Source organism: Pongo pygmaeus, chromosome 9, assembly GCF_028885625.2.
Source record: "Pongo pygmaeus isolate AG05252 chromosome 9, NHGRI_mPonPyg2-v2.0_pri, whole genome shotgun sequence".
NCBI classification, from domain to species: domain Eukaryota; kingdom Metazoa; phylum Chordata; class Mammalia; order Primates; family Hominidae; genus Pongo; species Pongo pygmaeus.
This window is the reverse complement of record NC_072382.2, coordinates 127,290,786-127,316,174: the sequence shown is the minus strand read 5'-3', so window position 1 is coordinate 127,316,174 and position 25,389 is coordinate 127,290,786. Positions and strand designations below refer to the sequence as shown.

Below are 25,389 nucleotides of genomic sequence, written 5' to 3'. Positions count from 1 at the left end.
CAAAGCATTTTCTTGGTATTCAATTAATTTTTGTTCTACTTTGGTTAGCAGTTTTATAAACCAGTCAGTCTTTTCATTACAGTTCCAGGAATTCTCACCCAGTCTGAATGATATGATTATGAAGTTGTCAGAAACCTGTATTCAAAAGTGCTTTTCAGGGTCTTTTCCATCCTTTCTTGAACTTCCTAAAAGACATCATATTATAGGCTTTTCTGTACTTGTGAAGTTTTCAGAAGCTGCATCTGAATTAAGTAATTAACTTTGGAAATGACTTTATTTTTATTTATTTATTTTTGAGACACAGTCTTACTGTATTCTCCAGGCTGGAGTGCAGTGGTATCATCTTGGCTCACTGCAACCTCCACTTCCTGGGTTCAAGCAATTCTACCTCAGTCTCCTGAGTAGCTGGGATTACAGGCACCTGCCACCATACCCAGCTAACTTTTGTATTTTGGTAGAGACAGAGTTTCACCATGTTGGCCAGGCTGGTCTCAAACTCCTGGCCTCAGGTGATCTGCCCGCCTTGGTCTCTCAAAATGCTGAGATTATAGGCATTAGCCACTGTGCCCGGACTGGAAATTACTTTAAATAGTCATAGTAAAAGACAAATCAACAAGGAAATTTGGTTATTTCTGTAGTCTAGAATAGCTTAACATAATAACTATAATTATGATTGATAACATATACTCAGACATATTAGAATTTTAGAAATCCCATACAATTTTGGAACAAATATTAATAACATTCACTAAAATATAACCTGAAGGAGGCTAAGCTTTCTTTTTTAGATGGAGTCTCGCTCTGTTGCCCAGGCTGGGGTGCAATGGCACGATCTCAGCTCACTGCAACCTCCGCCTCCCAGATTCATGTGATTATCCTGCCTCAGCCTCCTGAGTAGCTGGGATTACAGGCACACACCACGACGCCTAGCCAATTTTTGTATTTTTAGTAGAGATGGGTTTTCACCATGTTGGTCAGGCTGGTCTTGAACTCTTGACCTCGTGATCCACCTGCCTCGGCCTTCCAAAGTGCTGGGAATACAGGCATGAGCCACTGTGCCCAGCCCATTATTATTCTTTTTAACAATGCTTCCCAGCCAGGCATGGTGACTCACACCTGTAATCCCAGCACTTTGGGAGGCCGAGGTGGATGGATCACCTGAGGTCAGGGGTTTGAGACAGCCTGACCAACATGGAGAAACCCCGTCTGTATTAAAAATACAAAATTGGCGGGGGGTGGTGGTGAATGCCTGTAATCCCAGCTACCTGGGAGACTGAGGCAAGAGAATCGCTTGAACCCGGGAGCTGGAGGTTGTGGTGAGCCAAGATCATGCCACTGCATTCCAGCCTGGGCAACAAGAGCGAAACTCCATCTCAAAACAAAACAAAAAAATGCTTCCCGTATAATTTAGCATGTCAAAAAATCCTGTTTACCTCTCTTTTGGATGCTTCAGGGGCCCTCTGTAGTATTCCAGAATTAGAGGTCAGGAAAGACAATTTTGAAGATGAACTTTGATTTCAGGAGGCCTGTCAAACATGTTAAAGGTTTAAAACACTTGATATTATAAAATAGGATTCCAGGGCACAGTAAGTCATTCATTTAGTCAAAATGATGACTCAAACATTTTAAAAAAGTGAAAACCTTTACTAATTGGTAGAGGGAAGACTTAGCTTTCCAAAAAATCTGTCTCTTCTCTTTCCCTTGTTTTTCCTGTAGTTTATTCAAAAGGCAAACAAAAATCTTTCGTTATCCTTTAATATTACATGAAAATCTTGTTCAAGAGAGAAAGCCAAATTTCATCCTTGCATTAGTGTACTATTAATGTCAACTCAATTTTTTAATAAAACATTATAGAAAAATCTATTCAGTCTTTTTTTTTTTTTTGAGACAGAGTCTCGCTCTGTCGCCCAGGCTGGAGTGCAGTGGCATGATGTCGGCTCACTGCAACCTCCGTCTCCCAGGTTCACGCCATTCTCCTGCCTCAGCCTCCTGAATAGCTAGGACTACAGGCACCTACCACCACGCCTGGCTAATTTTTTCTTTTTGTATTTTTAGTAGAGATGGGGTTTCACTATGTTAGCCAGGATGGTCTCGATCTCCTGACCTTGTGATCCGCCTGCCTTGGCCTCCCAAAGTGCTGGGATTACAGGTATGAGCCACCGCGCCCGGCCAAACGTTAGCAAAGAATGGACAGCTATTCAGTCTTAATCAATCTGACCATAAGGTAAGATTCTCATAAACCTTTTATAACCCTTTACGAATTATTGTTAAAGAGCAGATCAATGCTCTCAGAAAACCCTATTGTGCTTTCATTCCAGTGTTCAGTTTAAATTTAGCCTATATGTTCACACACACAATTTCTTTTACAAGATTAATTTTTCACAAACCTTCCACAACTTGCTCAAACCTTTAGCTTTATCCTACATAATTTAAAACAATCCTTTAACCCTCTAAACTAGGCAAAAATTTACATTCCCATGCCTTCTTGTAATCTTTTACTAAAAGCATATTTCAGTTTTCCTCACACACCTTCCAAGTAAAACTGTTTTTTTCATAAGTCTCAATTACATGTTACAGTGCTAACTCTTAGCAATTTTTCTTTTTTTTTTTTTTTTTTTTGGTGAAAAACCTGGTAAGTAAGCGATTGTAATTATGTACTAGGTGTGGAGCCCAGGACACCAGACAGAAGTCCACATAACGTCTGACTCTTTCCAGCATAATCAGGGGGAATGGCTAACTCCATATGTCCCCAGGCCTCACCTAGAATCTAATGGCTTCAAAGCAGGTAAGTTGAACAATTTTCAAAAGTTAAAGAAGCAGTTTATTACCTTAAATAATTTAGCAAATCTAATATCTAACCTGCCTAATTTAGACCAAATATCTTTATTTGACCAATAATCTTTAAAATTTTTTATTTCCCAAAGCTTACTAAAGTCACATGAACTAAAAGGCATTTGTTTTCTAATTCTCTGACAAAAAAAATTGATTTAAGCATTTGTTATTTCTAAGCTAATTAACAAGAGCTCCTTCAAACATAAACATTACACACATAACACACATAACTACACAGACAGAAGAAGATCCAGTAGTTGTAAGGGTTTTCATTTGCCAGTTTTTAAGTTTCTTAATTAGATTACTGGCTTCAGGATGCAGTTCTCTGAGGAACAGGGCTAGGAAAACATGTAGTTTCTTGGGCCTAATAAACAGGATCTGGAAAGCAAAACAGATCCCAAAAAAATTCAGGGTCCCATTTTCATACTGTTACATTAGGTAGCTAGCCAGGCATGAGCAGGGCAGGAGAGGGCTCACCTCCACCCAACCAGGAATGTCAGGCGACCATCAGGTGATGGTTTGGCAGTTGCCACACTGCCTCTCTAAAAATTAGAATTGGTCACAGAGGCCAGGGAGAGACAATTTCCCAATAGATAAAAATGCTAGATAATGGTAATCAGCAGCTTCCAATAAAATAACAGGAATTGGGGGAGTGAGCTTGGGCATCTGCATTATCAGATAAAATGGTGGAGTATGACCTTCTAGGGGCATTTCACCAGAAAAGGGAGGAAATCTTCAGGAAGGCAGGTGTACAACTTCTTTTATTTTTATTTTTTTTGAGACGGAGCCTTGCTCTGTGGCCCAGGCTGGAGTGCAGTGGCAGGATCTCGGCTCACTGCAACCTCTGCCTCCCGGGTTCAAGTGATTCTTCTGCCTTAGCTGGGACTACAGGCACATGCCACCACCCCCGGCTAATTTTTTTATTTTTAGTAGAGACAGGGTTTCACCATGTTGGCCAGGATGGTCTCGATCTCTTGACCTCATGATCTGACCACCTCGGCCTCCCAAAGTGTTAAGATTACAGGCGTGAGCCACCGCACCCAGCCAGGTATACAACTTCTTAAACACACCGCGCAAGCTTACCTCCTAAGTTTAAGGAGAGCACTGTGCATGTGGACAGCTCACCCTAAGGAAAGAGAATGAAGGGAATGTGGTGTAAGGCTAGAAGTGTGCCAGTGATATAGTAGTTAAGAAGAAATCACTTAGGCAGATAGGATGGGTATGGGAGTCCTCAGTAAGGCTTTTCTTTTTAATGAAAAGCAGCCCCAAATCATTTTCTAACAAAGAGCAGCCTGCAAGATGGAAGCTTGCATGGGTGAATGCAGGCAGGAACTAAGGACTAGACATGTTCAAGGTGGCGGCTTCCTCATCCCTTCTCTTCCAGCCACATGTACTGTAAAGGAGCTGACAAGATGGCAGTAATCAACTAGAAAGCCCATTTGCATAAAAACATTAGGGTGGGACGACAGCCTTCCCCATGCACTGTGTAAACGTCATACCTGATCAAACCAATCTATGAGCCCTGGGTAAATCAGAATTGCCTCCTCAAACTGGACTATAGAACTCGACACATTGACTGCTAGCTAGTCTTTTCCACTCAAGGCCCCTTCTTCTATAGAGGAAGCTGTTTCTCTTTCTCTTCTACCTCTGTTCCTAAATTCCTTGTGTGTGTCCATGTCCTAAATTTCCCTGGCAGGTAACAATGAACCCCAGGTTATATAACCCAGACAATGTAGCTGCTTCATAATGGGGACCTTGCCTGGGATACCAAGGTATAGCATTCATCAGAAGAGTGAGTAGAGGAGTGGACTCCAACTCTGTCCTTCCATTTTGAGGCTCTCAGCCTCCATTTTAGAACTAAATCAAACCAAATACTGGGCCCCCTTTAGCCATTTAAAAATGATTAGTGTGGCTGCCAGCCTTAGAAGACTTGGGGGACAGTCTTGCTGTGGAGAACATGGAGAATCCCCCAGTATCCATAGGATGCTGGGCATATTGCCCCCCCCCCCCACCTTTTTTTTTTTTGAGACAGAGTCTTGCTCTGTCACCTAGGCTGGAGTGCAGTGGTGCAATCTCGGTTCACTGCAACCTCCGTCTCCCAGGTTCAAGTGATTCTTCCTGCCTTAGTCTTCCAAGTAGCTAGGATTACAGGCATGTGCCACCATGCCCAGCTAATTTTTGTATTTTTATTGGAGATGGGGTTTCACCATGTTGGCCAGCCTGGTCTCAAACCCCTGACCTCAGGTGGTCCACCTGCCTCAGCCTCCCAAAGTGCTGGGATTACAGGCATGAGCCACTGTGCCTGGCCTATATTGGCCATGTTTAAACCAGTTTCCTTTCGTGGAGGACTTAGCCATCACGTGGGGCTGGAAGAAGTCCTGGAGCAACTGAGGACTTCTGGCTGGAGCTACCCCTCAGTGTTATCTAAAGGCTTCTGGACTGACCCCAGCCTCTGACCACCCCAATGGGGTGTCAGCAACAGGATCTCCAACTTTCCTATCATAATTTCCTCCTTTCCTGTCCACAATGGTCATATCGCTTATCCTCTCTGTGTATGCAATGTGTGGGAAGTTTTACAGTTCAGGGAAGTAATCTTGTTTGGCAGGATCAGGGAATGTCATAGTAACTGGGGATACAGCTCAAGGGAAGGTGTCTCTGTAATTTTCTAGGAACAGAGGCTCCCCCACAACAGTGAGCATCACTCTCTCTGCCCTCGGTCTAGAGAGCACATGGTATTCCCAAGTCTCTCTCTGCCCTTTGTCTGGGGAGCACATAACACTTCCAGGTCACTCTCTGCCCTTGGTCTGGAGAGCACATGGCATGTCAAGCTCACTCTGCCCCTAGTCTAGAGAGCGCATGGTGTTTCAAGGTCAACAGTGCTACCTAGTGGAATAGGGCTCCTCTCCATGAGGCATATTGTTGGTCCTTCACAGAAACACCCTAGCTTCCCAGTTCTCTCCCCTTTGTGCACCCCTCTACCAGAAACCAGGCTTTATGCTGCTTCTGTAAACAGGAAAATTCTGCCTCCAACAACTAGGAGTAAAATATACTCTGAAGCCAAATTTTAGTCTCAATACTGTCCCTTCAGCAGGAAAATGACCATTTAGTCCCTATGTTCTTTTACAGCACCTATTCTGCCTCCAATTAGAATGGTACTTAATTAGTGAGGGGATTTTAAGTTTGGAAGTTAACCAGAACCATTCTTTAAGGGTAAATGCTTTAGCATGGGCCATAATAGCAGGATGTAGAATTCAATCTCACACGCCCCTTCCATTAAAGGGGCTTTGTCCAACTATTACGTAGTTTTTCTTGAGATCCATTTTTTGGGGAGCCAGGCCAGTCACATACGTCTAGGTAGTCAAAGGGAAATCACAGGGAGAGGACTAGAGCCACTTGGGTGAGCGTGACTAGCCCTAGTTGCTTAGTTCCTCGTGTTCCATGGCTGGGGGGTCATACCTGCAACCATGGGTGGCATGTGCCAGGACCCAGAAATCATGGATGGAAAACAGCAGGAGGGGACATCCCCACTGTCTTCCTCTCCACCCTGGGTCACACCAAAAGAAAGACTAAAGGGATGCCCTTTTCTCACTTCTTTTTCTAGATGGATACCATCTTCAACCTGCCCTCCCCTGGAGTGCATTCTGAAGCACTGGGACCCCTTTCACCCTGAGACTTTAAAGAAAAAGTGGCTCATTTTCTTTTGCACAAGGACATGGCCTTTTTACTAGACCTTTTGCAGGCATTCTAAAATCAACACAGCTCTTTTAGCAATCTTATCAGGCAGGCCCAAAGAGAATAATTCCCCAAAAGTAAAAAAGCAACTTCTGGGGGAACCATCTGAGGAAGCTATTGGGTGTCTCAGCCCTTCCAGATCCCCGTATTTGGAGCCACCGCCAAACACACCACCAGCTCTTCCATCTCTACTATCTCCAAAATTTCCCACTCCCCCAGCTTCAGTCTTCCCTCTACAGGATATGCCCAATGGAGGTGATGCTACTAGGGTTCAAGTTTTTCATGCGCGTCCGTGTGAAGAGACCACCAAACAGGGTTTGTGTGAGCAACATGGCTGTTTATTTCACCTGGGTGCAGGCGGGCTGAGTCCGAAAAGAGAGTCAGCGAAGGGAGATAGGGGTGGGGCCGTTTTATAGGATTTGGGAAGGTAATGGAAAATTACAGTCAAAGGGGGTTGTTCTCTGGTGGGCAGGGGTGGATCTCACAAAGTACATTCTCAAGGGTGGGGAGAATTACAAAGAACCTTCTTAAGGGTGTGGGAGACTACAAAGTACTTTCTTAAGGGTGGGGGAGATTACAAAGTACATTGATCAGTTAGGGTGGAGCAGGAACAAATCACAATGGTGGAATGTCATCAGTTAAGGCTGTTTTTACTTCTTTTGTGGATCTTCAGTCACTTTAGGCCATCTGGATGTATACGTGCAAGTCACAGGGGATGCGATGGCCTGGCCTGGGCTCAGAGGCCTGATAAAGTTCCCTTCTCATTACAGGATCTTAAGCAAATAAAGGGAGACTTTATTTGCTGATGACTCTGATAGTTATATAGAAGACTTCCAAAGTAGGTATTTGTCCTCTCATAGAGGGATGTTATGCTGCTCCTAAGCCAAACCCTAACCACAGCTGAGAAGCAGGCAGCTATGTAGGCAGCAGAGAAATCTGGGGGATGAGCAATATGTCTCCTATAGTAGGTCTAAAAGGAAAAGGGACAATAGAAAAGGTGAAGAAATAGGGGAAACACCATCCCTAATAGGAAGAGAGGCAGTACCTCTTGAGAACCCTAATTGGATCCCCTAGACTTTTCTATGGTATCTTTCCTTCTTTCACAGTTTAAAATAGTTCTTTTACAATGTTCTTCCAACCTTGGAAAAGTTGACTTCCCCAAACCTTAAAATGCTCGGCTTAGGGTTGAGCTAGGAGGAAGGGAACCCAGAAGCCTGACATGCTGGCAAAAGGGTAAAAGTTTTTTTTTTTTTTTTAACCAGTCAAGCTTTTGGCTTCTCTCTCTATGCAAACTGGCAAAAAGCATAATAAGAATCATTGTTTATATTCTCTGTAAAGTTTTAATTAATGAAAAAGGATTTGTGAGGTTGGTCTTAAGCTGTAGTCAATCTGGTGTACTTTGTGAGTCTTTCTGTATGGTTCTGTCAAAAGAAAAAGGGTACCTTAGGTTAGGATGCAGGCCCAGGACCCCATAAGCCTGCTGTTCAAGCCAGCACAACAAAATGGTCAGTAACAAACTAGGCTACAAGCCTCCGTCTTGTTTCATGTCTTTGGGAACATGACCTGTAACCACATGGCAATATTTTGTTTTAGTCTCTGCCATTTTACAATGGTGGCTGTATTCTTGTACTAAGTCAATTCCTGGGTGAGGGCCGCAAAATCAGATAAGCCAGTTTGTCAGTCTGAGTGGTGCCCACTGATCCATCAAGGGCAGGGTTTACAAAATATCTTAAGCACTAATCTTGAGAGCAGTTTGGGGAGGGTCAAAATCGTGCAGCCTCCAGCTGCGTGACTCCTAGGTCATGGTTTCTAATCTTCTGGCTAGGTTCTTGGTCTGGTCCCCAGGCAAGAGGGAAGTATATCTTAAGAAAGGGCTGTTATCATCTTTGGTTCAGACTATAAACTGTAAACCAGGCTCCTCCCAAAGTTGGTTTGGCCTATGCCTGGGATGGACAAGGACAACTTGGGGGCTGGAAGCAAAATGGAGCTGTTTGGATCAGATCTCTTTCACATTCTCAGTCACAATTTTGCAATGACAATTTCAAAAGCTCCTTATCACCCTTTTGAAAATACCTTTTATACTCGTGGTTAAGTCATAACCTAATTAAGGCTCATTGGTTTCACCTGTGAGGTTACATTTTGTGATGTTCAAAAATTGAACATCTTAACTGCTTGGCATGGTTAAAGTCGAGTAACAAGGGATTTAAAATGATTTTCTTAAAGAGTGCTCAGGTTAATTAAAAGTGGATATTCAATTTATAGGTAGATTTAAAAGGCCTTTATGTTTTTCTCTTCTTGGATCTTGTTTTTTTGGAAAATGTTTTGTTTTTTTTCTTTTCAGTCAACCGAATTATTTTTCTGTTTTTTTTTTTTTTTTTTTTGTCTTGCCACTCTTAATGCATGCATGAGAGGCCCTAAAATAACTTCTGGTAGCATGGGACTCCTAGGGAAAAACAGAGGAGGCACCACAGACCCCATTTTGGGAAAAAAACCTCTGTTTTCCTCATGAAACCCCAGGAATTAAAAGCACATAGTTCTCTCTTAAAATCAAAGGCTCTGTTGTGTTTTGCATTGTGTTATCTGACAATTTTGAGTTTTGGGGGTATCAAATTACTTCACATTAGGAGAGAGTTTTGGTGTGTAATAACCAGGTAGGAAATACAGTTTAAGGGATGGCTAATAATAGTTATAAATCAGAGAAGCATGCTCTTGGCCACCTGAAAGATATGGAAACATCCCCCACCCACAACTAAGAGATGAGACTCCCATGGGAGATGGGCTGATTACAAAATAAGCCAATTGGCTTTGTGTTGCCTTGCAATGAAATACACAGTAGAAGCACTGCATTGTCTTCTCTCATAGTATTTCCCTCCTTTTGGGGATCCAAAATCCAGTGTAAAATGGATCCCTTAATTTTAGAGATCTGTCTTTGCTATCAGTTGTGCCTGCTTATTAGACCCTAAAAATGCATGTCGCCTTGCCCTGTTCCTCCAAGGGCTCCACCCTGAAGCCAGTAATCTAATTAAGAAACTGGCAAATGAAAAATCTTGCAAGTGCTATATTTTCTGTCTGGGCGTATATATGTTGTGTGTAATATCTGTAAAAAAGAGCTGGCTTTAAAAGAAAATAAACACTTAAATCAAATATATTTTTAGTTCACATGACTTTAATCTTTAAGAAATAAAAATAGGCTGGGTGCAGTGGCTCAAGCCTGTAATCCCTGCACTTTGGGAGGCTGAGGTGGATGGATCACCTGAGGTCAGGAGTTCAAGACCAGCCTGGCCAATATGGCAAAACCCCATCTCTAATAAAAATACAAAAATTAGTTGGGCATGGTGGTGGGCACCTGTAACCTCAGCTACTCGGGAGGCTGAGGCAGGAGAATCACTTGAACCAATGAGGTAGAAGTTGTAGTGAGCTGAGATGGTGCCACTGCACTCCAGTCTGGGTGACAGAGCAAGACTCTGTCTCAAAAAAAAAAAAAAAAAAGGAATAAAAATAGTCTTAGGGATTATTGATAAAATGCAGGTGTCATCAAAAAGCAAATAGGTGGTCTAAATCATATAAGGTCAGATGCTAGGTTTGCTAAATGTTCCAAGGTTGTATACTGCCTGCTTTACAGATAGGCAAGGCCTGGAACACATGGAGTTAGACTCTGGGAAGAGTCCGACCTTATCTGCACTTCTGTCTGGATCCTAGGCTTCACACCTGGTGCATGATTGAAATTGCTTACTAACTAAGTTTTCACCAAAAGTAAAAGTTGCTAAGAGTTAACAGTGCAACATGTATTTAAGGTCACTAAACAATTTTATATGCAAGGCATATACAAACAGTAAAATGTGTCTTTTAGTAAAAGATTATAAGAAAGCATGGAAATGTAAATTTTCCCAGGGATGAGGGATTATCTTAAATTTTATATGATACAGCTAAAGGTTTAAGTAAGTTGTGAAAAGATTGTAAATATTAATCTTGCAAAAAATGTGCAAACATTAACTAAATTCAAAAAGGTATTATATAGTCTTTTTATAGATTGAGCATTTAAATAAAAGCACAGCAAGTTTGTCTTAAGACACTAATCTGCCCTTTAGCAAAAGGGGTTATAAAGGATTTGTAAAGATTTCACCTTATGGTCAAATTGGTTAAGATTAGATGGAATCCTTTATAAGGTTTCATTTAAATAAATTTGGATTAACATTAGTAAAGTAATGCAAGGGTAAAATTTGGCCTTGAACAGGATTTTTGTGCAATAGTAAAGGCTAATGAACGGTTTTTGCCTTTTGAGTCATCATTTTGGTAAAATAATTTATGGAAATCTGGAATTCTATTTTATAACGTCAAGTGTTTTAAACCTTTAACGTTTAACAGGCATCCCAAAATCAAATTTCAAGTTTCAAAATTGTCTTTCTTGATGTCTGACTTTCTGGATGGTTCAGAGGGTCCCTGAAACATCCAGAGAAGTGGTAAACAGGATTATGTGATATGTTTAGTCACATGAGATTGCCAAAATGATGTCTAATCTTCTTTAGGTTATATTTTAGTGAATAATAATAATATATGTTCCAAAATTGTATGGAATTTCTAAAATTCTAATGTCTAAGTGTATGCTATCAATCATAATTAAGGGTAAAGTTTTTATAAACCACAGAGATAACTAAACTTCTTTGTCAGTCATGTATTTAACTGCAACTATCCTGGAAATTTTGTCATTCAGAGACAATTGTTGCCTTGCTTTTTTCCTTCTCAAAAGATGGGTTATAATCAAGCTATAAGACTTTATTATTATGTTTTTTTATTTTCTTTTGAGACAGAGTTTCACTCTTGTTGCCCAGGCTGGAGTGCAATGGCACGATCTCAGCTCACTGCAGCTTCCGCCTCCCAAGTTCAAGCGATTCTCCTGCCTCAGCCTCCCAGGTAGCTGGGATTACTTGGCATGCGCCATCACGCCCAACTAATTTTGTACTTTTAGTAGAGACGGGGTTTCTCCATATTGGTCAGGCTAGTCTTGAACTCCCGATCTCAGGTGATCCACCTGCCTCATCCTCCCAAAATGCTGGGATTACAGGTGTAAGCCACCACGTCCAGCCCAAGCTATAAGACTTTAACAGTGTTCTCAAATGCAGTTTTCTAATAGCTTTGAAAATTGTAACATTGGAATCGAGAAAAAATGTACAGGACTCGTAAAGAACTGACATGTTCACGAATATTAAGCAAAATGAATTAACTAAATGGACTGCACTCAGAAAGTTAAAGCAACCTTTTTGACTTTTGCTTAGAATATTTCTGATTCTTGTTTTGTTTTTCAGCATCAAGGAAACTGATTTTGAACTATTTATGGTCTTTAATAATTGAGTAAGTTATACTCCTGTGAACAAAATTTGGATCATGTTTGTTTCTCTCTGCCTGGTTCCTCTAGAATTTGGAAACTATCTGTGTGTTTGGCAGTTATATTGCCCAACAACTTATGGTGATATAGTTGTTTGCATCGGTGCAATAAGAATCCATTTTTATTTTTTGACAGGACACAATTGGAAAAATTGGTTATTTTATCAAGGCTTTGACTGGAAGGGTATGCTTCCCTTTAAGGAGTCAGCCTCTACCTGCAGAGCTGATAAAAGCCCCATGGGGAGAACTGGCCTCATACCTTGTTTACACAGTCCTAAATTTCCCTAGTGTGTGATAACAAACCCCAGGGTACATTGTCAGGGTATGTACCCCAGACAATGTAGCTGCTTCACCAGTATATAAAGTCCTAGGATCAAGGTTAAAGGGAACACTTGACCTCCAAAGTGCCCACTTTGGTCTCTTCCAAGTGTGCTTTTCTTTCTTTCCTCCTCTAAAACTTTTTCGTGAACTTCCACTCCTGCTCTGAAACTTGCCTCAGTCTCTTTTTCTGTCTTGTGTCCCTCAGTCAAATTCTTTCTTTTGAAGAGGCAAGAATTTAGGTTCTGCATACTCGTTTGGATTTGCTGCCAGTAACGTGGATATTCGCTACTCCTAACAATACTGGATCCTAGATCCCCAAAAGAGAAATGCTATAGAACAAGACAGATAAATGAGTTTTTTGTTGTTGTTGTTGTTATTCTGAGACAGAGTCTCACTCTGTCACCTAGGCTGACATGCAGTGGCACAATCTCTGCTCACTGCAACCTCCACCTCCCAAGTTCAAGTGATTTTTCTGCCTCAGCCTCCCAAGCAGCTGAGACTACAGGTGTGCGCCACCACGCCTGGCTAATTTTTTGTATTTTTAGTAGAGACAGGGTTTCACTATGTTCACCATGTTGATCTTGAACTCCTGGTCTGAAGTGATCCACCTGTCTCGGTCTCCTAGAGTGCTGGGATTACAGAGGTGAGCCACCACGCCTAGCCAGAGCAATGGTTTTACTTTGCATTTCATTGCAAAGCAACCCAAAGCCGATCAGCCCATTTTGTGATCAGCCCAGCTCCATGGGAGTCTTATCTCTCAGTAGGAGGTGGGGACATTTCCATACTTTCTACATGGCCAAGAGCATGCTTCTCTGATCGAAACATGCAAAGAGCTGAGTATTTCCCCATAACTGCCATTTGCCATCCCCAAAAGTATATTTAGCCTTAGATTTTGAGAGGAATCTATGTGCTTTCAATTCCTGGGGTTTCATGAGGAAATCAAGTTTTTCCCATAACAGGGTCTGTGGCACCTCCTCTGTTTTTCCACAGGGGTCCTAGGCTGTTAGAAGTTATGTTAGGTCTCCTCATGTGTGCATCAAGAGTGGTTAGAAGACAAAATGGAGAAATACAATTCGGTTGACTGAAAATAAAAAACAAAACATTTTTTTCCAGAAAAATAAGAATCAAGAAGAGGAAGAACCATAAAGGCATTTTAAATATACCTATAGCTTGACTATCTGCTTTTAACTAAGCTGACTTTTAACCAAATATCTTATTATGAAACTCTAGCCAGAACAAACAGCAAATATTTCTGGCTTTTGAACAAAGGTAACCTTTTCCTTTCAGAGAAAGGAAAATTCAGAATGGGAAGTCAGAAGTTGTTCATGGAAAAGAAGAGAATCAATAAATGGCAAAACTCACCCCAGATATCAAACCAAAAAGGACTCATTCCCTAAGCCAGGAATTGAACCCTGACTGCCACTGTAAAAAGACAAAGCCTTAGATGCTAAGCTACAGCATTGGGTGGTTTCATTGTTCTTCCCACAAGGAGCCTAGAGCGGTCAATTTTGAGCTTGCAATGGTTTTTAACTTTTCAAGATAATTTTTAGAGCTAACTATGACACCAGCCCCAAAATTCCTGTTCCCTGAATGGCAAAGACCAAGAGAAAGTATGGCCATGTGGTTACAAGGTCAGGCTCCTAAAGACAAAAAAGATGAGGGGGAAACCTCATCCAGTTTTTTTGTTTGTTTTGGAGACCAGCAGCAAAGTTTGTTACTGACCAGGCTAACTTGAACAGCAAGTTTATGGGGGTACTAGGCCTGCATTCTATCACATGATACCATTTCTTATGACAAAACAATGCAGAAAGACAAATTCAAAGCACAAAGTACACCAGATTTGCCACAGCTTAAGACTAGCCTCATGAATCCTTTTTTTCATTAATTACAACTTTGTAGAGGAGATGGTGATTTTTGCCATTCCTACAACCAGTTTGAGTAGAGAGAGAGAGGCCAGAAGTCTGACTGGTAAGAAATTCTTACCCTTTTGCCAGCATGTCAGGCTTCTGGGTTTCCTTTCCCTGAGCAGCCCTAGCCACCCTGCTTGCTGCACGATAGCCCTGGGGGCCAATCCACATTACAAAGGAAACTTACTTTTTTCCATTTCATGAAACCATAGGCAACACCTCTCAATTTTGCAAGATGCTGCCCAGAACTTGCATGGGGTTACCAAATAAACATTTTCTATTCTGGTCAGAGCAAAATTCATGTGACAAAACAGACATTAGCCACTCTGCTTAGCACCAGATATTGAACTGTCAGGGCTCAAACTTGTCCCTGGTTGGGCCCTGTCATCTTTGATCTGTTCAAAGTTGATTATAGAAGTTTCAACATGTGGTCTCTGGGCAAGATGGTCGCTCTGAGTAACAGAAAAGAGAGGAAAGGGAAGGAGAAAGAGAGAGAAAAGTGTTGCCTGTGCTGAGGTGAGGAAGACTAGGAGCTCAGGGAGGCCAGAGAAAGGCCAACCCCTTGCAGTGACACTGAATCAAATGTTCAGGCAGCCACTTATCAGTCGTGAAGCTATCTCTTAAAGCAGTCCCATGTTCCTGTACACACCTAATCCTGTCACCCACAGCCATCAGCAAAGAGTACAAGGCAGTTTAAATTCAAAGAGAATAGTGGTTAACATTCTGTAGTGCCAAATCCATTTTTAACCAAGAGGGACTTTACTGAGAGGGACCTCTAACCCCCTAAATCTTAGGAGGGACTCTAATCTTCCTAAGTTGGGCCTCAAACCCAATCCTGTCCTTTACCAAGGTAAAATGTACCTCACTACTTACCCAAAGTCAGCCAATTGGTGCTGCAATCTATTTCCTTTGGATAGGGATAGTAACTAAACCAAAAGTTTAGCATATTTAAATTTTTAAATCAATTAATTGCTTAAGCTTTTTATTTACCTTTCATAAAGTCTTCATTTATTTTTATTTTTATTTTTTGAGATGGAGTCTCACTCTGTCACCCAGGTTGGAGTGCAGTGGCATGAACTTGGCTTACTGCAACCTCCACCCCCTGGGTTCAAGTGATTCTCCTGCCTCAGCCTCCCAAGTAGCTGGGACTACAGGTGCCTGCCATCACGCTTGGCTAACTTTTGTATTTTTAGTAGAGATGGGGTTTCGCCCTATTGGCCAGGCTGGTCTCAAACTCCTGACCTCAGGTGATCCATCCACCTAGGCCTCCAAAGTGCTGGGATTACAGGCATGCATCACTGCACCCAGCCTCATAAAGTTTTTAATAAAAATACTGATTTTTTAAAGAAGCTTTTGTACATCAATAGGCATCCCTAGATGAGACTAATTTGGGAGCCCTTATTTTCAAATTCATTTCAGTACAGTGTTGTTTATTTGGAACATTCCACTGTAAGTTATCTTTAGTAATATTTTGCCATTTCTGTAAAACTTCGCTGCTTCCAGGGTATAATACTTACACATGTTTAAGCTGGAAGGAACTCAATTCTTCAGAAATTAAGGATCTTGGCAGGTGTGGTGGCTCATCCCTGTAATCCCAGCACTTTGGGAGGCTGAGGTAGGTAAATAACTTGAAGCCAGGAGTTCAAGACCAGCCTGGCCAGCATGGCAAAATCCACGTCTCCTCTAAAAATACAAAAATTAGCCTGGTGTTGTTTCACACTCCTGTAATCCCATCTACTTGGGAGGCTGAGGCACGAGAATCTGTTGAACCCAAGAGGTGAAGGTTGCAGTGAGCCAAGATCATGCCACTGCACTCCAGCCTGGGTAATGAAGTGAGACTCTGTCTCAAAAAACAAAACAAATCAAAACAAAACAACAACAACAAAAAACCGAGAAAAAGAAATTAAGGATCTCATTTTTACCTCAAATATTGGCCTTGCTCTCAGGTTTCCTCGATCAACTTAGACAATAATTTTTTTCTACATAATCGCACATGAAAATGAAACAAAGGGGTAGTACACAAAAGTCCACAAGAATTTCCAAAAGCCAAATTTTACATCCCCTGCAACATTGCCATTTACTACCAGTTTCTTTCTGACCCAGTCAGATGTAAGAGGCCTCTAACTGGATCCAAGGTGATTAATTCCAGATCCAATCTGATCCTGTACCAAGTCCAGTTTCTGTCACAACTTCCAAATCCAGATTGAATCAGAAACTCGCTCAAAGAAACTCAGTTCAAAACAAATCCGTGGAGCTTCAGCATCTGAGAGAGACCTTACCATGATCCTCAACTACTCTAAGAGAGAAACAAACACAATGGATCCAGCAGGTACCTTGCTTGGTCACTCAGCACTCCTGGGGGTCTCATTAGAGGCTCTAGTTCCAATCCCACTTCTGACACCATCTGATGAAAGAAAAACTTCAACCAAATTAAATTTAAAGACGTTTAATTGAACAATAAACAATTTGTGAATTAGGCAGTCTCCTGACCCAGAGTAGGCCCAGACTCCAGCACAGCCATATGGTGAAAAAGATTTATTGACAGAAAAAGGAAAGTGATGTACAGAAAATGGAAGTGAGCAACAGAAAATGGAAGTGAGGAGCAGAAACAGCTGGATTGGTTATACCTCAGTGTTTGCCTTATTTGAACATGGTTTGAACAGTTGGCTACATTTGATTGGCAGAAACTCTGTGATTGACACAAGTTAGGGTACAGTCTGTTTACACCTCCACTTGCAGCAGTTCATGATGTACATTAAAACCCTTAGGCCAAACTTAAAATATGTAAGAAGACAGCTTTAGGCTAAACTTGATTTAACATTAGCGAACTATCACTTCCACATGACATATATAAGAATAGAGCTATCACAGGCATGCAGAATACAAATGGCACGTCCAAAAGATATTTAATTGCCATGTTTTTTAAAAAAATTCCTCTCTTACTTTAGATAATTAAAAGTTACAAGAGCCAACAAAAGGTGAAGGCCTTTTCAAAAGAGAAAGACCTGAACTTTTGACATATTAATCTGAAGAATTTCAAAGAGACAGATTATAGAATTTAAAAATTAAAAACCTCTTGCATTAAGTATAAGTCAATATTTTAATAAAATCTTGTTTTAACCAATTATTTAGTTTTGTATTAGCATATTTTTAAATACCAAAGTTCAATTTTAAAAAACTATTATAATTTTCTGTAATTAAAACCAATTAATCACATAATACTTTTATAAGTTCCCTTTTTACTAACCTTATTGCAACTTAGACCATTCACAACATACTTGGACCTTCTGGTTTGTCCTAAATATTTCACTTTCTTAAACAACACAGTCATTTTATTTTAGAACAAAAATTCACTATGCAAGATTCTTTCTCATATAAAATTACTTTCCTTTTCGCCTTAAATACAAAAAATGCCTCTTTATATTTATAATTTTCTTTACATCTCTTATTTCCTGCTTCCTTTTACCTCGTTTTATACATAACTTTTAAATAAGCTTTGAATTAAATAAACATATTGAACTTTTATAAGAACATTAAAAAAAGGTTTTCTGCTGGGTATGGTGGCTCACGCCTATAATCCCAGCACTTTGGGAGGCCAAAGTGGGCAGATCACGAAGTCAGGAGATCAAAACCATCCTGGCTAACATGGTGAAACCCTGTCTCTACTAAAAATGCAAAAAAAAAATTAGCCGGGCTTGGTGGTGGGTGCCTGTAGTCCCAGCTACTCAGGAGGCTGAGGCAGGAGAATGGTGTGAACCCAGGAGGTGGAGCTTGCAGTGAACCGAGATCACGCCACTGCACTCCAGCCTGGGCGACAGAGTAAGACTCCATCACAAAAAAAAAAAAAAAGGTTTTCTGTAATTTTTAAATTGGATTGGAAATTACCCAGATCCTTAATATCAATTAATAACCTTAGATTCTAAATTATATGACAAGTTTGTTTATAAGCATTTATTTCATTACATTTACTTGATTAATTTATTTAATAGTTTATCTAGATTATTCACAACACTGTGTGTGATAGTCATTATTTAAAGTTATTTCCCTGTTAACCTTTTTTTTTTTGAGATGGAGTCTTGCATATACATATACAGCATCGATCAGTATATGTAAGATGTACGTTGGTTTGGTCCAGAGCAGAAGGATTACTGGAAGCAGGAGCAGTGGTAGGGTTGGGGATAGGGTTGGAAGAAGCTTCCATGTCATAGATGGATTCAAAGATTTTCTGATTGGCAATTGGTTGAAAGAGTTTATCTATAGACCTGGAATCAATAGAATGAAGTGTCTGGGTTAGGATAAAAGGTCATGGAGATCAATATTCCTTTTATGCAGATGATGCTCCCAGGTAGCAGGCTTCAGGGATAATAGATTGTAAATGTTTCTTATCAGACTTAAAAAGGTGCCAGACTTTTGGTTAATTCTCTCCTGGATCAGGAAAAAGACCTGGAAAAGGAAGAGGATTCTGTACAGAATGCAGATGTCCCTGTGAGAGACAGCTTTACAGGGCCATTTCAAAATGTGTCAAAGAAATGTATTTTAGGGTAAAATACTTCAATTTCTTTCAGGGCCTGCTATCTGTTATGTGATGCTATAATAGAGTCCATTTGGCATTTAGTGTCTTATTGTTACAAATAATTTGTTTGATGTCAGTCTTAGGATGACAGTCTTAAGATCAGTGTTTTAATGTTAATGTTGGTCAGTTGTCCCTGAATCTCAAAGGGAGGAGGGTACAATGAGGCATATTTAACCCCCTTCCCATCATGGCCTGGACTAGTTTTTCAGGTTAACTTTGGAATGCCCTTGAGCAAGAGGAGGGGTCCATTCCATTGGTTGGGGGGCTTAGAATTTTACATTTGGTTTTGCAAGAGTCTGTTTTTAAGCTGGGAGAAAATAGAATATTTTTATAAAAGGAAAGATCCAGAAACAAAGGAAAGTTGAAGAAATCAGGATGATAACCTAGAGGAAGATTCTTGAAGAGATTTGAGAGAAGATAAAATTAAAAGTTCTGTGGAGCCTTTTCTATTTCTTAAGGCAAGGGGTATTTATCAGAAATGGAGATTCTAAGGATTGGCAGCAGAGATTTTGATTTAGTATATCAGGGATGGAAGACAGACATTAACACTTTAAACCAGCCCTCCATGTGTTTGCTATATAGGTAGTCCAACAGTGCTCTGAGGCAGTGATAAATTCAGAAAGGGTAAAATGCTTGGAGTAAAAGGATTTTTGTTATCATCCTTGATTTGCCCTTTTACTTACCATCAGGAAGGCTTTGTGTTTCTCATTTTGGTTTGGTTTGGTTTATGTTGTTTTAGTGCCCATGCATCGTATACTGTGCAAGCCTCTAGGAAAGGTTATTTAATTTCTCCAAGCTTCAGATCTTCATCTGTAATAATATTATCTGCCCCAGAGTAATGCTGAGAATCAAATTAAATTATATATGAGGGTATCTTCTTCTTCTGGCCAAGATGTAGTAACAGAGACTAGATTTACCCTCCCACAGGAAACAACTACAAAAACCAGACAACATACATGAAATAATAGTTTTCAGATATTGGACATCAGGTGATAGAGGACAGTGATCCCTGAGATGGGAGAAACAAATGAGATGATCCCTACTTCTGCCCCATCTTACTGTATGGAAGATACAGCACAGAGAGTGGAAACCCAGGTGGAATCTAGCAGTCTCCCTGAATTTACAAGATGGAATTGGGAGTCTTGGGAGGCAAAGGTGGCTTAAGTTTGCAGGGCAGAATGCTGAAGAGGAAAGAGTGCAGAGATAGGAGTGGAAGCTCTAAGATCATGTCTTCAGTTGAGTATACATCAGTGTAAGCATGTGAAGAAACTACCTTAGTTTGAGGAAGAGACACTAAAATGATTCAAGGAAATAATTCCTAAACTTCTCAAAGAGCTAGGAATATTTTGCATTTCCATAAGCCAGAAAGGAAATATATATTGTAATTATGTATAATAATTTTATACATTAATTATAATTATTTAAACAGGGTCTTACTCTGTCACCCAGGCTGGAGTGCAGTGGCGTGAAATGGCTCACTGCAGCCTTGACCTCCCAGGCTCAAGCAGTTTCCCACCTTGGCAGCCCGACTTGCTGAGACTGTGGGCATGGGCCACCATACTCAGCTAATTCTTGTATTTTTTGTGGAGACAGAGCTTCACTATGTTGCCCAGGCTGGTCTTGTACTCCCGGGCTCAAGCAATCTGCCTGCCTCAGCCTCCTAAAGTTCTGGGATTACAGGCATGAGCCACTGCACTTGGCATATATATACATATACATATACATATACATATACATATACATATACATACACACACATATACATATATATATATAATTAGTAAATTATATTGTTTAAAATAATTCCTAAAAGAGTGTTTTCTCAGGACTGGGAAAAATTAGTCCTGTAATAAAGGCTGCTCTGGTCCTGCCTAACAAAGTTTAAACATCATCCCCATCCTTGAAAGTAAGTTTTCAAAGCAAGTTAACTGTATCCCTGAAAAAAAGCTCAAGAATATGTATATAAATATAAAAATATCCACCTCCCAACAAGAAAACATTCAGAGCATCTTACATTCAACCAAAAATGACCAGACATGGAAAAATCAGGAAAATATAACATATAATGAGAATAATCAATCAATGGAAACAGATCTGTAAATGACACAAATGATATAATAACTAAAGGCATAAAAGAGTTACTGTAACTGTATTTCATATGTTTAATAAGGTAGAGAAAAAATGAGCAAGTTAAATGGACTGGAAGATTTTTTAAAGGTCCAAATTGAATTAGAGACTTAAACTACAATGTCTAAAATGAAAAATACGTTATTCATTCAGAGCAAGATTCTGTCTCAAAAAAAAGTTTTTAACTTATTTTTTTCCCACTTTTTTGGGGGATATCAGCTCCAGCTTATTGAGTTAATGGCACTTCTGGGTTCCTAGTATACTCCCCTCCCTTTCTGTGTCCTTAACTGTAAAATGTTCCAAGTGTGTGATATATGTCCATTTTATTGGAGTATCTTCTCGTGAAATGCGAACTCTTTTATAATATGTATATATTTTTAATTTATATAAATTATGCTATAGGTCTCAGTTTGTTTCTTACTTTTTTTCACTCAGCAGTGTTTTGAAGATCATTCAGGTTGATATGTGGACGTTTAGTTCACTAATCTCATTGCTGCCTAAGGAACCAGTTTGTCCTGACAGTACTGCAGGCCCCAAGGAACCCTTAGAGCATTATCTGTAAAGTCAGATGTTTGTAGGCCCCAGAGCAGGTTAACTGGGTGGAGATGCAAGTAGTTGTGGCCATATGGCAATGCAGGACATGTTGCAAGACAACCAATTCTTCAAGAGAGGCCAGGAATCAGGATTTTTGCAAGAAATCTCCTGATTTTTTCAATGTTGGAAAAACTGAAGGCCAAACAAAATATTTCTGCAAGCTCAATTTAGCCATTTCCTGACCTTCACATTAAAACATTTGAATCAGAGAATGAGATCAGATCTGTGTTTCAAAAATTAAAGAAAAGATGGAGTAGAATAGAACAGAGGAATCCAAAGATCATGAATTGAGGTATAAATATGATTGAATTGAAGGGCCTATGGGCTGTTAAGGTGAAGATTATTGGAAACACAGACCTATCTTCCTGAAAATGTTGTGAGGAGTGGGGATTTTTTACGATATGAATCATTATTACATAGATTTGGGCATACTGTGATTCAAGTTAAAATGTATAAGTCGGCTGGGCACAGTGGCTCACTCTTGTAATCCCAACACTTTGGGAGGCTGACGCGGGTGGATCACCTGAGGTCAGAAGTTTGAGACCAGCCAGACCAATATGGTGAAACCCCATCTCTACTAAAAAAAAAAAAAAAAAAAAAAAAAATACAAAAATTAGCTGGGCGTGGTGGCATGTGCCTGTAGTCCCAGCTACTCGGGAGACTGAGACAGGAGAATTGCTTGAACCCAGGAGGCAAAGGTTGCAGTAAGCTGAGATTGCACCACTGCACTCCAGTCTGGGTGACAGAGTGAGACTCTGTCTCAAAAATAATAATAATAATAATGTATAAGTCATAATGTTGACATTTTAAATATATTTAAAATATTATTTTATATATTTGTTCTTTCATTTAACAAAACATATCAGTAAAATTCTTACTCATAACTTTGCACAAGTGAAGTTCTATGCTTAAACACTTGGCACATTTTCTTTTGTAGTAGTTAAACTGTGGTTTGGTGTCTAAGTTAAAATCTCTGAATTATTGGCTATATGTATATCTTTGGATAAGTTAGTTAACCTGTCTTTGTTTTGGTTTTATCATCTGTAAAAAAAAAAGCTCTTTTAAAAGCTGACTTCTCAGGCCAGGCACGGTCTCACGCCTATAATCCGAGCACTTTGGGAGGCTAAGGCGGGTGGATGTAGGCTGGTCATTTGAGGTCAGGAGTTCGAGACCAGCCAGGTCGACATGGTGAAACACCGTCTCTACTAAAAATACACACACACACACACACAAATTATCCAGGTGTGGTGGTGCATGCCTGTGGTCCCAGCTACTTGGGAGGCTGAGGCAGGAGAATTGCTTGAACCCAGGAAGCAGAGGTTGCAGTGAGCCGAGATCACTCCATTGCACTCCAGCCTGGGTGACAGAGCGAGATCCTGTCTTAAGAAAAAAAATTAGGCCGGGCACAGTGGCTCATGCCTGTAATCCCAGCACTTTGGGAGGCCAAGGTGGGCGTATCACCTGAGGTCAGGAGTTTGAGACCAGCCTGGCCAACATGGCGAAACCCCGTCTCTACTAAAACTACAAAAATTAGCCAAGATTGTGCCACTGTACTCCAGCCTGGGCAACAGAGCGAGACATCATCTCAAAAAAAAAAAGTGACTTCTCATGGTACTAGCATAAAGACAGATATATAGACCAATGGAATAAAATAGAGTCTGAAAATAAACCCTTGCGTGTAAGGTCAGATGATTTTCAACAGGGTACCAAGACCATTCAATGGGGTAAGAACAGTCTTTTCAACACATGAGGCTGGGAAAACTGAATATCCACATGCAAAAGAATGAAGCTGGACCTCTACTTTACACCATATACAGAAATTAAGTCAGGCCGGGTGGAGTGGCTCACACCTGTAATCGCAGAAATTTGGCAGGCTGAGGTGGGTGGATGGCTTGAGCTCAGGAATTCGAGACCATCCTGGGAAACATGGCGAAACTCCATCTACACACACACACACACACACACACACAAATTAGCCAGGCATGGTGGTGTTCACCTGCAGTCCCAGCAACTCTTGAGGCTGAGGTGGGAAGATCACTTGAGCCAGGGAGGCGGAGGTTGCAGTGAGCTGAGTTTGTGCCACTGCTTTCCAGCCTGGTTGACAGAATGAGACTCTGTCTCAAAAAGAAAAAAAAAAAGTCAAAGTGAACAAAACACCTAAATTTGAGAGTTCAAACTATAAAACTCTAAGAAGAAAACATAAAGTAAAAACTTCATGACATAGGATTCTACAATAATTTTTTAGATAAGACACGAAAGGCATAGGCAGCAACAACAAAAATAGATAAATTACCCCATCTCTATTTAAAAAAATACAAAAAATTAGCCAGTCGTGGTGGCGGGCACCTGCAGTCTCAGCTACGTGGGAGGCTGAAGCAGGAGAATGGTGTGAACCCGGAAGGCGGAGGTTGCAGTGAGCCAAGATCATGCCACTGCACTCCAGCCTGGGCAACAGAGCAAGACTGTCTCAAAAAAAAAAAATAGATACATTGAACTACATGATAATTTAAGACTTGTGCATCAAAGGACACTATCAACAGAAAAGACAACCTATGGAATGAGAGAAAATATTTGCAAATCATGTGTCTTGTAAGGGGTTACTATCCAGAATACATAAAGAACTCTCACAACTTAACAACAAAAAACAAACAACCAGAGTAAAAAACGGTCAAATGACTTAAATAGACATTTCTTCAATAATGACCAATAAACACATGAAAAGATGCTCAATACTACTAATTATTAGAGAAATGCAAATTGAAACCACAGTGAGTTACCACTTCACTCCCATTAGGATGGCTACTATATAGATAAACAACAATGACAACAACAAAAACAAAACAGAAAATGACAAGCATTGATGTGGATGTGGAGAAATTGGAACCCATGTACATTGCTTGTGGGAAGGTAAAATGGAGATGCTATTGTAGAAAACACTATGGTCCTTCCTCAAAAAATTAAACATAGAACTACCATATGATCCAGCAATTCTACTTTTAGGTGTATACCCAAAAAAAGTGAAAGTAAGAATTCAAACAGATATTTGTGTCTGTTCATAGTAGCAGCGTTATTCACAACAGCCAAAATGTGGAAACAACCCAAGTGTCCACTGACAATGAATGCAGAGATGAAATATGGCACATACATCAATAGAATATTATTCAAGGAATTAAAGCCTTTAATTTATTTTTATTTATTATTATTATTATTATTTTTAGAGACAGAGTCTTGCTCTGTCAAACAGGCTGGAGTGCGGTGGAAGAATCATGGCTCACTGGAGCATTGACCTCCTCGGCTTAGGCAATCCACCACCTCAGCCTCCTGAGTAGCTGGGACTAGAGGTGTGCACCACCACCTCCAGCTAATTTTTAAATTTTTCTTTTGTAGAGACAGGGTTTTACTATGGTGACCAGGCTGGTTTTGAACTTCTGGCCTCAAGCATTTTTCCTGCCTCAGCCTCCCAAAGTGCTGAGGTTATAGATGTGAGCCACCGTGCCTGCCCAAAGCCTTTAATATTATTAAAGAAATTACAGCCTGTAGAAAAAGCACTGTTTTCTCATCTGCTGTTTTCACATCTGCTCTCACATCATACAATAAAAGACTTCTGTGATCTCTCATCACCAAGAAATGAATGGAGATTTCTCCCCACCAACAATCAACCAATTAGTTCTGAAGCAGGGTCTTCTGCTGACACCAGCTGAGTATCCTCCAATTCAATTCAATTCCGATGCTGTCTACCTGGAGATGGCATTAGATCCCACCGATTGAGGGCTCAGTCCCACAAGACTGCCCACTACTTCTGATGCCAATTGTAAGCTCCATATTGTTTCACCTGTGCTTCTGACCAGTCAACAATACATTGGGCTTCCCAAAACCCTCTCAATGGGTTTGATTTATTTGCTAAAGCAGCTCACAGAACTC

The 25,389-nt window shown here is 40.5% G+C and overlaps 1 protein-coding gene across 10 annotated transcripts in view; it reads left to right on the top strand.

Annotated features, from left to right (window-relative positions):
* Positions 1–25,389, top strand: part of FEZ1 (fasciculation and elongation protein zeta 1) — a 140,560-nt gene that overhangs the window by 32,557 nt on the left and 82,614 nt on the right. For 2 of the 10 annotated variants that reach the window (XM_054437478.2, XM_054437481.2), the window contains one exon: positions 2,662–2,785. The exons of 7 other annotated variants lie outside the window; for them this stretch is intronic. The gene's annotated coding sequence lies outside the window, so the exon portion shown is untranslated. Of the gene's footprint in view, positions 1–2,063; positions 2,225–2,661; positions 2,786–25,389 lie in introns of those variants that run through there. One more of the 10 variants, XM_063671575.1, reaches the window with a different exon arrangement.